Here is an 18228-nt window from a genome sequence, read left to right on the forward strand (position 1 = left end):
CCATCTCCACGTAAGTATATTTTTAAAAGCATGTTTATTAATCATATTTATACTAGAATAATTGGATCAACTTTCTTTTCTAAGATGACTCGGACGACGAGGATGATTGACAGCTGTCAAATCAACCAATCAAATCAAGCAATAAATCATTTTGACGGTTAGTAAATACCATTACTCTCTCTGTTCACAAATAGCTGCCATTTTATGCAAATTTCGTGGGTATGTTGGATAGCCTAAAATGGGTTTTACGAGCAGATGTACTTAAAATTTAAATGGTTTACAATTCTAATTTTTCAGAAATATCTGATTCAAAGTTGCAGAAAAAAATGCTGCTTTCCAGCATTTGCTCATTTTTGGGGCTTGAAAATCATAGTTTTAAATCTGGCTAAGCAGTATGACTTCTCAAGCATTAGGATGCAAAATTCAGACAACCCCACCAAAGTTCTCTTGTTTCTTACCCTTCGAGAAACAGACTGTTGCTAACTGGGCATAATATGAAGAGTTTTACTTTATCTCTGTAGTTCTCTCATTGGCATTTAGAGCATAACCTATTGCACAAATTCTGTATGCTTGACATTGCCTTGCAAGGATTTTTTCTTTGCCATAGACTTGATGAAAGTAACTTTTAAAATTGAGCTAATCAGCATAAACCTTTTTAGGAAACAAAATAAGGACACACTCACTAAAGTTTATACTTCCTGTACTAATGTTTGAAAGTCTTGAATTAGCATAGACATTATGCTACGAGTTTTAATTAATCAGTTTGGCGATTAGTTAAGGAGCCTGACTTTGCTCTGTGAAGAACAGCCCTCCATTCAACTGTAAGGACAGCAGTTACACATTTACCAAGAAAAGTGTTTCAGCCTGGTATTGAACCAGGTACTTTCTGCCTGTAAAACAAACATGATAACCACTACACTACAGAAACCATACAGCAAGGGGACTTCTGGATCCATCCAGCATTTCCTCCTTTTTGGTGCCTGAAAGGCATAGTTTAAAAACTGGCTTGAATTGTCTTCTCCCCATTAGGATGCAAAATTCAATCCCACAAACCAACGTTTTCTTGTTTCATTGCCTTTGAGGGACAGAATGTTACTCTCTAGGAATAATATGATGAGCTTTACGTGATCACTGTAGGCTGTTGCCTGCAGTGTTTACTCTGCTCAGTAAAGCCATACATTTCTAGCGGCATGCGACTCCCATCTTGCCTGCTTCTCAAAACTAACATTATGGTTTAATATATATTTGAAGTACAGTTGTTTTCTATTGATTTTGATTAATCAGCATTTCAAGAAACGTCAGTTGTACTGCGTTTATTTCACCATCGTCTCAACAACATATCAGCAAGAATGTGTTCTGATTGTCATTAAGAACATAATATGATTCGATTTATAGATCAAAACAACAATTAATCAAATTATATTTATCAAATGGAGCAAAATGAAGCTTGTGAAGAAAATACTAATATTTTCTTAATACACTTTCAAGAAGTAGTGGGGACAATGTAACGCAGTTCAGAAATTGATGGGGACAGGGTAAATTGCATCTGGCAGTTGTCTCGGGTATTTCCAATGCTGTGCCTCATGAGCTGAAAACTAACTTTGTGGTGTACCATGTTACGCAGGTTTTAAACTAACATGGATTTTCGCTGAAACAGAATCCATCCTTATAACCAACGACATAGACATCGGCACCATTCCCCCACATCACAGTGTCACCCCTTTCCACATGGACACCACAAGGCGGCAGATGAGGAGATGATGGGAGAGTGGCTGAGGAAGATGAGGGAGGAGCAGCAGACACTGAAGGAGGAGAGAGACATGGCAGGTTCTCCTGCAGATGTGAGTAAATGTATCTATTTTCATCCAGCATTCATTTTATGCATCATCTATAGGTTTTCTGTTTATCTGTCTGGAGTTGGTATTCTCAAAGCATTCCATTCTTAATATCATGGTAACCAGAATGAAGTCATTTTAATGACTTAAGATGTCAGAATAATCTTGGCTCTGCAATGGGAAGCACTCATTTTTGTGTTAGATATGCAGGTAGCAGTCTATAGCAGACTATAAACTTAAGAGAACTCGAATGAATAGTGAATCTGAGAAGATATGGTAGTAGGAATAACACACTTTAATAGCAAAAGCAAATCCATTCACAGCCACTTATAAAAACATCTGTTTTCCTCAACACACAATCAGCTTTTTCATTCATGAAGCAAAGTGATGGAAATCAGGAACCAGTTCCAAATTGCCCGATCCATCAGAATTATACGACTCCGAGATGAAGACTTCTTTTTGTGCATTTTTCTGAATTAGGCATTGTGCAAAACTAACACTGAGTGTCATGATTTCAATCTCTTACAAACATGCAAGAAGGTGTCATGGAGGAGAGGCGTGGCTTCTTTTCATGAAAAAAAGATAACAGAGGTGCATGGATTGTCTGGAATATGACCATTTCAAGTAAGAGTGGAATCACAAGACGTATGTCGAAACATCTTTCGATGCAACTTGGTCCAACATTCCAGAAATACCATGTGCTGCTGCTTCCCAGTCGAGCAGGATGTCCCATCCCCCAGATAAATATGCTGCATTAGAATAAAGTTAACACTATGCTGCCAGGCTTAGCAGGTTATTTCTTTGATTAAATGAAAATGAACACTGTACAAACCTCCTCTACTTTCATGCATATTAGATGAGGATGGACACACTGTTGCTCCAGCCAGCTGGAAGACTCAACATCAGCCCCCAGCTGAAAGCTCCATCTCATGCTTGCTGCACAGTGATGGAGAGTGAACATAGCAGGGGTGAATGCATCACTGTGCCAGACAGGCAGGCAGGGAGGCAGACAGGCAAGTAAACTGGGCAGGCAGGTGGGCAGGTGGCAGGGTAAGCAGAGAGGCTGGGGAGGCAGGGAGGCAGGGAGGGAGGGTGCACAGGCAGGCAGGCAGGGAGGGTGGTAGGCTGGGGAGGCAGGGAGGGAGGGAGTCTGGGAAGACAAGCAGGCTGGCAGACAAGCAGGGAGAGATGGAGGGAGGGAGGGGGCTGAGGAGTGAGGGAGACAGGCAAACAGGGAGGGAGGCAGACTGGCACATAAGCTGGGCAGGCAGGCAAGTGGGTGGGCAGGAGGGTAAGCAGAGAGGCTGGGGAGGCAGGTGGGGAAGGCAGAAAGGGAGGGAGGCTTTGGAGGTAAGCAGGTAGGCAGGCAGGCAAGCTGGGTGGGCAGAGAGGCTGGAGTGAGGCTGGGGAGTCAGGCAAGCAGGCTTGGATGGAGGGAGGCAGGGAGGGTGGGGAGGCAAGCAGGCAGGGAGAGAGCAAGAACACTGGGTACACTGGGGAGGAAAGGAGGGAGGCAGGAAGGGAGGGAGGGAGACTGGGATTACATGTGGCCAGATGAACAGAATGTATTCCAAACCTCCCCCAGGAGTCTGCGTCTCCATTCAGATCTACCGGCCATGGGTAGCCCCAGCCTCCCCTCGGTGTCTGGGTCTCGATTCTAATCATGTGGCCACATGTATTCTCAGCCTCCCCTGGAGTATGGGTCACATGCTGCTTGTCTGGCCTCATGTATCCCCAGCCTCCCTCCCGCCTACCTGCCTCACTGCCTCCTGAGCCTCCCTCACTCCCTGTCAGCCTCCCTGCCTCCTTCTCTCCCCAGCCTCCCTCCCTCCGTGCCTGCCTGCCTCCCCAGCCTTTTTCTCTCTGGCCTGCCTGCCTACGCTCCTCCCAGTGCCGCGCCTGCAAACCTCCCACGCCTTCCATCGCTGAGTGCAGCCGCACCTCCAGACCTCCTGAGCCTGCCATCGCTGAACGCAACCATGACTCGGCACCCACATCGGACATGCAGGTGGACGCTCAGGACACGTCAGACGTGCTCGTGAACGCTCAGCTCATGCTCCACTGGTGCCCACGCCCTACGACACTTCTGTAACTGCATCTACATAATGTATCTATACCTGTTTGTGTGAACTTGGTAAAAACCTGTTACCCTGCCTTGTGGCATCGGTGTTCCTTTACCTGTTCCAGTAGCTGCACTCATGCCTGTTGTTTATTTTGTTGCTGTGCCTGTCTCAGTTTTGTTTAACATAATTACGTCTGCCTTTGCTTCTGTGCCTGTCCCTGTTCCCGCAGCTATCCCAGTATTTCTCCTCTCCTGTCTCTGTGCTCGCCTCCTGTTCTAGCCATGTTGCCAGTCCCACTCCTTTTCCCTCAGTCTGTCCCAATTCCTGTGCCTGTCCATGGTTTACAGTCTCGTCTAGCATAAGTAACCTGGTTCTGTGCTTCATCGTTGTTCTCCTGTTAGCCGTTCCTTAGTGTTAAGTTTCCTTAGTTGCCTTGTTATCAGCCTCGCCCTGTTAGCCTGCTTAGTCTTCTGATTCTTTCCCTCATTCTATTCTGTGTTGTTTTTCTTGTTCATTTTTTTATATTAAACTTGTTATTTATTTGTTAATCCTGTCTGTTCGTTTACTCATTCTCATTAGGGTTTGCCTAGTCATTGTTCCAGTTCACTCTCACATCCGAGGCATTGTTACTTTGTATATGTGTTCACCCTCAGCCTCCCAACCATTACACTCATGTGGTTCCTTATTTCCCAAAATCCAGATGTATTATTAAGTACATTTTAAATAGAAAAATAAAGATGCAAACTCGAGAATTAATTGAAGAGAATAGCAGGCCCTGTGTTTTTGCTGTTCGATATAACATAAAAACAAGGCATATGGTAAATATGCTGCGTTAGAGTAATGTGAACGCCACACAGGCAGGTTTAGCAGGTTATTTCTTTGACTAAATTAAAATGAACGCTGTGCAAACATTCTCTGCTTTCATCCATTTTAGATGAGGATGGACAGACGGTTGTTCCAGCCAGCTGCAAGACTCACCGTCCCCCGCCAGCTGAAAGCTCCATCTCATGCTTGCTGTGAGTGTGGCAATGGTGAACACGTCACTGTGCCCATCACTGCATCACGGAAGAGACACTGAGACACTGTGATGAAGAGGAGGAAGAGGACTACACTCAGATCATTATTATGATCATGTGGCATGGTTTAAAACATGAAGCTTCAATAAAGCCATTAAACTAAACCATTTGGTGGTACTAATATAATAATAATAATAGTAAACTTTAGTTGTATACAACTTTTTAAAATTATAGAACAAGATAAGAGTACACACAATCAAGATTAAAAAAAAAACAGTTCAAACAACGATAAAACACTGGATAATAAAATCATAGAACATAAAATATGTTCAATATAAACAGTGTATAATATAAACAGTGAAATAAATTTGGTAACAGAGATAAAACTAGACAGATTTACAATATAATTTTTTTTTTTACGTTCCATGTAATTTTCATACGCCCAAACTGTGATGGAGTTTGCAGATCGGTGCCCTTCAAAACTATTTAGAAGGAAAGAGCTCAATAGCATTTATGGCAGACCCCACCCACCAGGCCCCACCCCACAATCTTTACATTCACTGTATATAAAAGATAAATAATATTAGATTCTATGTTATATATGTAAAGTATAATAATGCTATAAGGATGGATGAAATAAAGGGTCAGTATCACTGCCCAGACAGAACACATATTGCATCTGAGAAAGAAAGGTCAGACTACATCAGGAATCCACCAGAGCCAAACTGTAATGTGGACATTTTGTGGTCCAGCTGTGACCATGCAGATGATGGTCATGACTAAGGTAACTACTGTCATCCACTGCTTGAGGCTCACCTAACTTTGTGGTAAGCTACCATCAGAAAGTATGCTCACAAATATAAATGCAGCAATAAGCACAATACCAACAACCTGTATAACTGAAACCAACAAACTGGTATATACCACTGTAGTAGTGAAGCTCAAGATCCTAGCATACAGAATGCAAGCAACAGGCCACTTCCACTATGCCCCCTGGAAACAGAGGCTTGAAACCAATATAAAGCCAACTTGAAGTCAGCTAATTGACAGATCTTCAGAAGGAGATAAAGACCAAATATGTGGCCTGGTTACAGAAGAAATACAATGGGTGGCCCATAACTTAGGATCTAGAGTCTGGTAAACAGAGGTCAAGAGGCTTTTTATTGTCTTTCTCTGACGGCGGCGGGTGAATGGAAGCGAGAGGTGGGTCAGCAGCGAGGTAATCTTTATTCTCCATAGGTTGTCCGTGATGGAAGCATGGAACCTCAAATACAAATACAGAGGAGCTAGTCTTCCTCTAGACAATTGATCATGCATGGTTCGACTAATCTTAGTAGCACCGCTAATGTGCAGCTCCGTCTCCTCGGATCTGGGGGTTAAAATAGAGCAGGGAGTGAATGTGGAATGGGTGAAAGTAATGAGTAATCAGGGGATTGTGAACGGGGCAGGTGCGATGAGTAGTCCTTAGCAGGGGTGGGTGTGTCTCCCCTGCTAACTGGCTGACCAACCGTGACACTTTCTAGCTATAAACAGGTAATTAAATAATGCGCCTACAGTACCATGATGCAACACAAAAGGAGAACATGTGTAAACAATAAATATGAAATACAGCACAAATATTAACATATAGGCAACTCCAACCAGTGCACCACACTGTGACATATAAACAAATACGCTTATAGCATACAGCAGTCACTGAGGTAACAGTACATTCATTTAAGAACACAGTATTGTTAAATGGAATACAATTTTTATTGTAAGTCTCTGGGAGTTGAGGAATCTGATGGCATGGGGGAAGAAACTGTTGTGCAGTATGACTGAAAACAGACATGTTTTGTACCTCTACAGAGACAGTAAGATAGAGAAGAGTTTTTGTGAGTGGAGTGTGGGCTCATGTCTAAGGCTGGTAACTTTGCGAAAGCAGCGTGTGTTGTAAATGTCCATGATGGAGGGGAGAGAGACCCTGAGGACCTTTTCTGCTCTTCTTACTATTCTCCTCAGGGTTTTGCGGTCTGAGTCAGTTCCTAAACCAGGCAGTGAAGCAGCTGCTCAGGATGCTGTCTATTGTGGAACATGGTGAGGATAGTGGCAGGGGATGAGCTAGAAGTAGGAGTTACTGATGGGTTTTCTTGGCTATGGAGCTGGTATTGAGGGTCCAGGTGAGGTTCTCTGCTAGGTGGACACCAAAGAACTTGGTGCTTGTAATGATTTTCACAGAGGAGCTGTCGATATTGATCGGAGAGTGAAAACTACATACTTTCCTGAAGTCGACCACCATCTTTTTTGTTTTTTTCCACATTCAGTGACTGACAGGTTCTGAGACATCCTCTCTGAACGCTGACTCATCATCACTGCTGATGAGACCCCACAGTCTTGCCATTAGTGAATTTGATGTGGTTCAAGCTGTGCATTGCTGCACAATTTAGGGTCAGCAATGTGAACAACAGTGGACTGAGCACACAACACTGGGGAAGCTCAGTGCTCAGTGTGGTGGTGCTGGAGACAGTGATCCTGATCCAGACTGATGGGGCTTTCCCACCAAGAAAGTCCTGGATCCAGCTGCAGAGGGAGGAGTTCAGATCCAGCAGTCTCTTTTCAACCAGACACTGAGGAATGATGGTGTTGAATTCTGAGCTGCAGTCTATGAACAGAATTCTATCGTATGTGTCTTTGTTCAGCTTTATTCAGTTTGTTTTTGAACACAAACATTTTTTCAAAGCAGATTTGCATCTTTAACTGAATAATTAACTGATACACATTAATTTTATATTTATTTCATATTTCACTGCACACATGCATCTCACTGTAAATCACCATAATGCTAGTCCCTAAAAAATTACTAACAAACTAAAAATGCAAGAGAAGGGCTGTAGAATTTAGCTGTAACTCTAACAGGTAAAGGTTTGTAAAACAGTGCTGATGCGAGCTAACATTCCATGTTAATAAAGTGTGGAATAATTGAATACTGTCAAATTGAACTTACCAAGCATTAAAGAGATGAGTTTTCAGCAGTCTGGTCCTTTAGTTGTTGAGGTGCATTTTAACTACACTGTTCACTGCTGCTATCTGACAGCTCTGTCTCAGTATACTGCAGAAGTGCTGAAGGCTGTGTTTCAGTGAGGCTACATAGCAGAATTTCCTGTCCTTTTTTAACTTTCATTTCTTTATAGAGGGAAGAAATCAAAACAGCCAATAAGAAAACCACAACCAGTCTTATTGAAATCTACACTTGGTCATTTGTAATGGCCCGAGTGCCGCAGGGCAAGGAGCATGACTAACAGACTCCCTCGATGGAGACAGACATTTATTAAAGCACGCAAAAAACAATGGCCCTCACATGTAACGTAAACAGCATACATGAATACAAACATGGCTAACGTGAACAACATGAACACACACATGAGCAAAGGCAACATGAACAGTGACCGACACCGATACACACACCAAGAGGGGTTTAAATACATACAGACATAACGAGACTAAGCCAGGTGCAGGTGTGTGATAAACAACATGGGTGTGGTTACAAACAAGACAAGTCACAGTCAACGAGAAACGCCCACTGCACGTAACGGGCTGTACCACGTGATCAGCAGGAAGGGGAGCGTTCCATGACATCATTCTAAAGTATGGAAATCCAGAAAGGCCATATGTGACATCTGGGGTTGGTTGCGTGACATCATAAGTTAACTATTGTTTGTCTCGCCTTATGAACTATCTAACCTAGGTTAAAATTACTCTTAACTAAAATAAGTAATTAAAGAGAAAATACAGTACTTAATTAATTAAAGAAAAATACTTTTGAATAAAATCAAGCAGTCAGACTTGATTATGGAAAAGTAATAAAATATTATGGAAGAACTGAGCGATGGGAAATGAATTATGTTTAAACCAAGAATAGGCCTACATAAGTTTGTGTTCCATGTTCGTAAGTTGAAGTAGAGGAGACTGAAGAACAGAATGCACATTTTGGCCATTAGGGTAAAAACAAATGAACAGTTAAATAGGAATCAGGCGTGCGCTAGAATTCCGGTGAGTCAGATCGGGGGGGGGGGTGTGCAAGTGGGCGTGGCTGTGCGGAGCTGATGGTTGTTCCTGGGGTTCATAATAGGCTTTCGCATGTTGTCTCTATAACATTGAACTGAACCACTTAACTAACAATAACAACATTCTCACTGATGATGTGAGAATATCTGATAGATTACTGACTGCTAAGGAAGAAAGGAAGATGTACCAAATGACAACTTACAGAAACATTTGGTGTGTGTGTTGGGGTTAGAGGTTTGTCAAAATTTCATTTGAATACACTTCCTCTCCACTGTAAGTGTAGAACATTCAGTAGAGTATACTTCTAAAGAGTGTGTCTTGTACTGTGGGTTACTATGGAGGTCAAGGCCTGTTTGATACTCAAAAAGGATGGCAGAGGCCCTCATCCTGGGAAATTTGAACTGTTTCCATCAGGTGTTTTTCATAGACTGCATATTAATTTGGGGAACCAAAAGGGTCATGTGGGAGGGTCTGTCTTACTGACCTGCTCCTGGACTGAACATCACATACCACACACTGTTAAATGGACCTTCAGAGAGAAAGAAATCTACCCCACTGACCAGACTCAGGGTTACACAGGCAAAGTTCAGCATCTTAAAGATTCTCCAGGAAATCTCTCTCTACTCATATCACCCCTGACTGAGGATGGGGGAGTGCCCACCATACCTGTGTAAACACTGCAGTCCACTTCCTCCCACTGACTGGACTCTGGCTATCAGGTGTTTCCCTCTGACTCATGTTGCTTTTATCACTCCAGGATGGCACTGCCATCCTGTGGGAGAAACTGACTTGGAAAACCGAGATGGATGATGCTTCTCCACAAACTCTACTACACTGTACAGTCTCAGCATGTCTAATAACTACTTCTTTGTGTTATATTCTGTGCAAATGACTTTTTGATTGGGGCAGATGTATAGAGAAAAACATTTTTTTTTTAAATTTCCATCACTCATTCAGTATGTTTTTGATTAAATCTTTCCAAGAGATGACATGGGGGTTTAATCATGAAGTTTGCACCTTGAGATGTAGATATCAGTAAAAGGACTGAATAAGGACAGCCTTTAGTATAACATGTTCAGAGCTGTTGACCAATTGCTGTGGCAAAACATATGGGAGGTGACAGGGATGCATGCTGGGAATTTTCACATTTGTAAACTCATTGCTTTGGCCACAGATACAAAAAAAAAAAAAAGACTAATTAAGAAAACTGTCTTTAAATTGGAGTCACTGGAGTGAATGTGACAGAAACCATGCTGCCATGGTGCCATGTGTGTGTGTGTGTGTGTGTGTGTGTGTGTGAGAGAGAGAGAGAGAGAGAGAGAGAGAGAGAGAGAGAGATCACAGATAGTGGCATATCCAACTGCTGTCAGTGAACTGCACTCTACACATTCTGCTGTCAAACTGCATCACACACACACCTTCATGATGTGTGTGGTTATCAGTGGGTGTAAACAGAAACCACAACTCTCTGTCCTGCTTTGGCTCTTTATTTATGAAACAACAATAGATACACAGTGGAAGTGATGCGTACAGCCAACAGTTTGGCATTTGACTTTAAAAGGCATGATTAAGAACAGAAAAAAATATGCTGCTATTTAAAATTCAAATATCAAAAAATCCTTCAATAGACAAACACACATAAAATGCAGAAAAAAATATTCTTTGGGAAAAATACGATAATGTAATAATAAAACGCAATACATTTTTTACAGACACAATACATTTTTTTACAGACAAGCAAAATGATGCTTGTTGGAGTCAGAATTTAGTTCTAGATTGTCCTGCCCCTACAAGTCCTACTTTATGCTAGTATCTAATTAGCAATTAGCAAGTAATTAGCACCGGTTCCTCTCTACCGGACCGAACCACAACGCAGATTTCATTTCCACTTAACGCTGATCAGATGTGTGCGGCAGGTCTGTTAAACAGGTGTGTAGGTCTGTAGCTGGTCTGTTGATTTCTCTTGGTTTTCTTCTCTACTACAGACTAGCTGTTCCATCTCCACCAGCAGTGTTATAGTGAACTCTGCTCATTTCTGACACTGAAGCAGGTCACATGAACAAGAACAACTCAGTTCATTCAGGATCTGACTCTGCACATGGTAAAATGGATGTTAATGGACACAATGAGAAAACAATCTGATTATAACAGCTTGCTAATGAAATTTTTACCTTTGTTTCTCTTGGTGTAATAAACCACAGCCACGATAATGTGGAGGAAGATCACAGTGACCAAAGCAAAGGGGATGTAGGGCAGAGTCTGAGGAGAGACTGTAACAACACAACAAACACTGACCCCAGTCTTACACAGCAGCAGAATACATTTATTTAGCACAGCTGTGAACTGTTTACTCTTCCAAACACTCCCTCTTAAACTAAATGTTAAACTAAATGTCGTTTACTACTATTATTAGTAGTAGTAGTAGTATTCGTAGTAGTAGTATATAGTGGGGAATCATTTTATGGAGTTGATGGGAGAATATTATTAAACAAATGCATCTTAAATTCAGTGGTAGTTGATGAACAGAATGAATGTGGGGCCTCTGCAAGAATAGAAAATATGATGAGTTGAAAGTACTGAAGGTTCTGTGCTTTCATGCGTTTTACATGTTTACATTTATATTTTGTACTACAAAACTGATGTATGTACAGTTTGTAAAAGCAAAAGTCTTCGGTTCACAGTGTTACTGGTGGTTAATAGGATGGCTAAGTGTGAGGTTACAGGTTCTGTAGCTGCAGTGTGTCCTTCAGTCATTTTCTGTGAGTGAATGAAACAGGGACTGCTGGGTCAAGTCCTCATGGGGTGGATTAGTCTTCACCTGAGCAGAATAGCTGTCCCGGGGGGGGTCTCTCTCTGTCTGTCTGTCTCTCTCTCGCTCTCTCTCTCTCTGAAGACATTCTCCCTCATTCCTGGCCTGGCCACCTCCTGTCACATCTCTGTTGTGCTTGGACTGACACGACTTTTCATTGTTACCCTACCAGTCCCAGTGTCTGCCTTTGTCTGTTCCCATTCCTGTCTTTGTAACTGTCCCAATCCCAGCTGTGGTTCGGGTTGCTGTTATCCCGTCTCCTGTCCTGCCCGTCTCCCGGTCCAGGCCTATGCAGGGTCCTGCTCCTACTCTCAGACGGGCTCCCATCCATCACGCTGCCCAAGCCGGAACCCAGTCGTCTCCTGTCCAGCCTGCTGTCAGGTCTCTGGTTGTGGTACAAAGTCCTGTTTCCACCCCTCACCCGATGGACTTGCCCCTTTTTTTCCTCCTTTCCCACCTGTCCTTGTCCAGGTTCTCCAGACCCTGCTGTGTGACGCCGGGCTCGGGCTCCCTTGTCAACTGTTATGCACGTCAGGAGCCCCGTGTTAAGGAGGGTGTGGGTGCTACTGTAACACCTCTCACCACCATCACACAGGAGCCCCGTGTTAAGGGGGGTGTGGGTGCTACTGTAACACCCCTCACCACCATCACACAGGAGCCCCGTGTTAAGGGGGGTGTGGGTGCTACTGTAACACCCCTCACCACCATCACACAGGAGCCCCGTGTTAAGGAGGGTGTGGGTGCTACTGTAACACCTCTCACCACCATCACACAGGAGCCCCGTGTTAAGGGGGGTGTGGGTGCTACTGTAACACCTCTCACCACCATCACACAGGAGCCCCGTGTTAAGGGGGGTGTGGGGGCTACTGTAACACCTCTCACCACCATCCTCCTCCCCATGTGCTCCTTTGTTTGTTTTTATTCCTCCACATGCTTTGTGTGGTTCATGCCCTCACACAGGGGTCCTGTGTTTCCCCTTTCACTTACCCCCGTCACCTGGGTCTAGTCTCACCCTCATTATTTACCCTATAAAGCCCAATCCAGTACAACCCCTAATGTGTTATTTTGCCTTAATCGCTTGTATGACATTGTGTATGCAACATTAGCACAGTACGTTCATGTGCGCTTTCATTTTCATTAAAAACAAAAACGCATCAAACCAGGCTAAGTCACGCTTGCATCCTGCCCCACACTCGTTAAACCAATGCGTGTTACCTCCATTGGAAGTGGATGGACTGAATGTCTTATAACCTTTTGGAGACGTCATTGTAGTAGTAGGTTTAGTTGAAGCTGTTGGACTTGATGTGTCAGTGTCCACTGGAGGAGAATTTACAGGTTTATATGGAGCCTCTGCAAGAATAGAAAAGTGTGATCAGTTATAAGTAATGAGGGTTCAGGGCTGTTATGTATTTAACATGTTTAGATTTTGTACTACAGAACTGATGTATGTACAGTTTGGCCAAGCAGACGTGTTCAGTTCTCTGTGTGTCAGTGGTGGTGATACGTTGACTAAGTCTGAAGCTGCAGGGCTCTGTAGGTGCAGTGTGTCCTTCAGTCATTTTCTGAGAGTGAATGAATTAGGGGCTCCTGGGTCGAGTCTCTCTCTCTCTCTCTCTCTCTCTCTCTCTCTCTCTCTCTCTCTCTGTGTTCATTTCAGTTCAGTAAGCTTTATTGGCATGAGCATATACCACTATAGTATTCTAGTATTGCCAAAGCGGTATTACAACATGAACATTACACAACATTACAACCTTTGCAATTATGGAAATTAAGAATTCTGTTACGATAAAGAACTTGAAGAACTGTAATTGTTCTGAAATAATAATAATTGGAAGAAGTAAAAGGGAAGAAGTGAAAAGAAAGGAAAAAAAAACTAATAAGGATGGAAAATAATAAATACTTATTAAAAATAAATAGTTAGGTAACTTTTATAAACTGTGTGTGTGTGTGTGTGTGTGTGTGTGTGTGTGTGTGTGTGTGTGTGTGTGTGTGTGTGTGTGTGTTTGGGTGGGTTAATCACTGTCCCTCATCTTATGGGAGGCAGATATGCATCACCCAGCTAAAGCGCTGCTTTCCTTCTTTTCGCCCAGTAGGATGGGCAGTTTGTCAGTGTTAGACAGACACTTAAAGTTGGGGTGGATCGTCTCAGATTTTGTAAAGTAAATTTGCCATATTTGGATGAATTTTTCACATTCAGTGAGGAAGTGCAGCTCTGTCTCTACAGTGTCATATTTACATTGCTGACAGAGTCTCTGTTCTCTGGGCAGCCATGACATTTATATCGGCTGGTTTGGACGGCCAGGCTGTGTTCTCTGAGTCTGGACTTTGTCAACGTGGTTCTGTGTTTAATGTCAGTCACTGTGTACAGGTCGTCTGCTACAGTGTACTGACGTTTTAGGGCCAGATAACGTTGCATTTTGCTTTGTGCTTGTGTTTGTGTTCCAGTGGGTGATGTAGTTTAGTTTGTGAAGTGTAATAATTTGGTTTGGTCTGTTTGTACTTCGGACTGGTCCTGATGTGTTAGTGTCAGTGTGTGTTAATGAACAGCACCAGCTGTGAGAGGAGACTCTTCTCTGCTCTTATTTTTCTTTTTCTTTCTATCTCTCCCTCTCCCCCTCCCTCCTTCTCTCTCCATTTATCCCTTTCTCTCTCTCTCTCTCTCTTTTTGGGAGTGAATGAATTAGGGGCTCCTGGGTCGAGTCTCTTCCTCTCTCTCTCTCTCTCTCTCTCTCTCTCTCTCTCTCTCTCTCTCTCCCTCTCTCTCTCCCTCTTTCTCTCTCTCTCTCTCTCTCTCTCTCTCTCTCTCCCTCTCTCTCTCCCTCTTTCTCTTTCTCCCCCTCTCTCTAGAGCAAATGAGAACAGTAGTAACTAAATAAGGAAACTAAACAAGTCGTGTGTAATATGGGTATATAACTGACTAGAATCTAAACAGGACAGAAGACAAGAGTCATTAACTACAGGCATGAAATACAAATACAAACAGAAGCTGTAACTAGAAACAGACAGAAGTAGAACTGCAGATCCTGCTGCTGGATAGATTTTTTGTTTTATGTAGTACAGTAGTTATTGATACAGACCAGTCGCTATATGCAGTCAACAACATTTCATACATTAAATATACAAGAGGTTGGTTAACCTGTTACTTGGAGTTTGACCTCTACAAGATGATGACTGCTGATGCGACACCTGTACTGTCCCCCGTCCTCTTTAGTCAGACCAGATATGAATAGAGAGAAATTTCCTGGAGCAGCAACCAGCTTAATTCTATCAGTGTAACGGTTTGTCTGGTCAGTTGGGTAGATGACATTAGATTCTTCTATAAAACTCCATCTGATGGTTTTTGGCTCGGCCAGCAGTTCAGTGCAGTAACAGGGCAGCAGGACAGACCCTCCCACGTATCCACTCAGCACTGTGGGAGGATTCACAACATCCTTGCAGACTAGAGAGAGCAGAAACACTGACATGTTACACTACTGTTATGAAGTAACCTGTACAACCAGTGACATTATTCTGTGAACCATCATATGAAGACAAAACAAATCCATTTGTGAAATGTTTAACATCCTTTTGTTACAGAATTTATGCAAGTTTATGCTCTCTGTCACATGCATTAAAATATAAATGGATTAGAAGAATCTTGTAGAGTCAGTGGTTCTAGCCCATCTGGTGTAATACACAGTTAGTGTTAACCATCCTCCAACTCCAGTCATGGTCAGTGTCTGACCACTGAACCACTGCTGGCTGGATATCTTTCACTGTCAGAACACTCTCAACCTACCCATAGCACTGAATCCAGTAACACTGCTGTACCTGAACCACTCATACCATTACAACACCCACTACCAAGCCTCCAGCACTGTAGTGGGATTGATGTGTGGAGAATGGTTCAGTATCCACATATAATGGGACATCTGTGGTCAGAAACTGACCAGTGATGTCCTGGGTGCAGGGTGACACACAAACTGTGTAAGACACCAGGTGGACACAGTCTGTAATTATACCTACACATTCACTTATTAGAGGTACTGAAAGTGTTCAGTGAGGGCAGGTGAAATGTATGTTAGTTGTGTTTAACTCTTCTAGACTGGTGACAGAGGGTGTCTGGTGACTAATATCTGAGGATAATGTGGTCCACATGTTAGATAGATAAATATGTAATGGTGTTTCTCTATTTTTAAATGTCCTGTTTTTGAATTTTAGTAAAATGTGATGTATGTGTGTCTAATAAAGTGTGTGGTGAATGTATTTATATTACATTTATATGTATGTTTGAAAAGCGAAGTTCATGATGGAGATCCACCAGGCGAAATCTACTTAGGAGATTTTAATTTGTCTGTGTTTCTGAATAATATTTTACCTGAAACATAAAGTTTGATGTCTTTGTGTTTATTCCCTTTAGATTGACACCTGTAGTCTCCCTCATCAGTGTGCGCTTGAGTTCCAGGCATTTGTTAGTGTCTCTCTCTCTCTCTCTATCTATCTCTATCTCTCTCTCTCTTTCCCTCATTCCCGGCCTAGCCACCCACTTCACCTCCTGTAACATCTCTGTTGTACTGGAATTGACAATCTTTCATTGTTATTCTACCAATCCCAGTGTCTGCCTTTGTCTGTTCCCATTCATATCTTTGTAACTGTCCCAATCCCAGCTGTGGTTTGGGTTCCTGTTATCCCGTATCCTGTGCTCCTACTCTCAGCCGGGCTCCCGTCCATCCCGCTGCCCAAGCTGGAACCCACTCGTCCCTTGTCCAGCCTGCTGTCAGGTCTCTGGTTGTGGTACAAAGTCCTGTTTCCACCCCTCACCCGATGGACTTTCCCCTTTTTTTTCCTCCTTTCCCACCTGTCCTTGTCCAGATTCCCCAGACCCTGCTGTGTGATGCCGGGCTCGGGCTCCCTTGTCAACTGTTATGCACGTCAGGGGCCCCGTGTTAAGGAGGGTGTGGGTGCTACTGTAACACCCCTCACCACCATCACACAGGAGCCCCGTGTTAAGGGGGGTGTGGGTGCTACTGTAACACCCCTCACCACCATCACACAGGAGCCCCGTGTTAAGGAGGGTGTGGGTGCTACTGTAACACCCCTCACCACCATCACACAGGAGCCCCGTGTTAAGGGGGGTGTGGGTGCTACTGTAACACCCCTCACCACCATCACACAGGAGCCCCGTGTTAAGGGGGGTGTGGGTGCTACTGTAACACCTCTCACCACCATCACACAGGAGCCCCGTGTTAAGGGGGGTGTGGGTGCTACTGTAACACCCCTCACCACCATCACACAGGAGCCCCGTGTTAAGGAGGGTGTGGGTGCTACTGTAACACCTCTCACCACCATCACACAGGAGCCCCGTGTTAAGGGGGGTGTGGGTGCTACTGTAACACCCCTCACCACCATCACAGAGGAGCCCCGTGTTAAGGAGGGTGTGGGTGCTACTGTAACACCCCTCACCACCATCACACAGGAGCCCCGTGTTAAGGGGGGTGTGGGTGCTACTGTAACACCTCTCACCACCATCCTCCTCCCCATGTGCTCCTTTGTTTGTTTTTGTTCCTCCACATGCTTTGTGTTGTTCATGCCCTCACACAGGGGTCCTGTGTTTCCCCTTTCACTTACCCCCGTCACCTGGGTCTAGTCTCACCCTCATTATTTACCCTATAAAGCCCAATCCAGTACAACCCCTAATGTGTTATTTTGCCTTAATCGCTTGTATGACATTGTGTATGCAACATTAGCACAGTACGTTCATGTGCGCTTTCATTTTCATTAAAAACAAAAACGCATCAAACCAGGCTAAGTCACGCTTGCATCCTGCCCCACACTCGTTAAACCAATGTGTGTTACCTCCATTGGTAGTTGATGGACTGAATGTCTTATAACCTTTTGGAGACGTCATTGTAGTAGTAGGTTTAGTTGAAGCTGTTGGACTTGATGTGTCAGTGTCCACTGGAGGAGGATTTACAGGTTTATATGGAGCCTCTGCAAGAATAGAAAAGTGTGATCAATTATAAGTAATGAGGGTTCAGGGCTGTTATGTATTTAACATGTTTAGATTTTGTACTACAGAACTGATGTATGTACAGTTTGGCCAAGCAGACGTGTTCAGTTCTCTGTGTGTCAGTGGTGGTGATACGTTGACTAAGTCTGAAGCTGCAGGGCTCTGTAGGTGCAGTGTGTCCTTCAGTCATTTTCTGAGAGTGAATGAATTAGGGGCTCCTGGGTCGAGTCTCTCTCTCTCTCTCTCTCTCTCTCTCTCTCTCTCTCTCTCTCTCTCTCTCTCTCTCTCTCTCTCTGTGTTCATTTCAGTTCAGTAAGCTTTATTGGCATGACCATATACCACTATAGTATTCTAGTATTGCCAAAGCGGTATTACAACATGAACATTACACAACATTACAACCTTTGCAATTATGGAAATTAAGAATTCTGTTACGATAAAGAACTTGAAGAACTGTAATTGTTCTGAAATA

At 43.5% G+C, this 18228-nt stretch overlaps 1 long non-coding RNA gene across 1 annotated transcript; it reads right to left on the bottom strand.

Annotated features, from left to right (window-relative positions):
- Window positions 1–10448: 10448 nt before the first annotated feature.
- LOC145660162 (uncharacterized) lies at window positions 10449–17734 on the bottom strand. The gene is made up of 3 exons (XR_014126347.1): window positions 17603–17734; window positions 11130–11228; window positions 10449–10999 (listed from the first exon to the last, which is right to left on the bottom strand). It is a non-coding gene; the product is annotated as an uncharacterized LOC145660162 (long non-coding RNA).
- Window positions 17735–18228: the final 494 nt, after the last annotated feature.

Source organism: Electrophorus electricus, chromosome 2 (assembly GCF_041902795.1).
Source record: "Electrophorus electricus isolate QZ-2024a chromosome 2, ASM4190279v1, whole genome shotgun sequence".
Taxonomy (NCBI): domain Eukaryota; kingdom Metazoa; phylum Chordata; class Actinopteri; order Gymnotiformes; family Gymnotidae; genus Electrophorus; species Electrophorus electricus.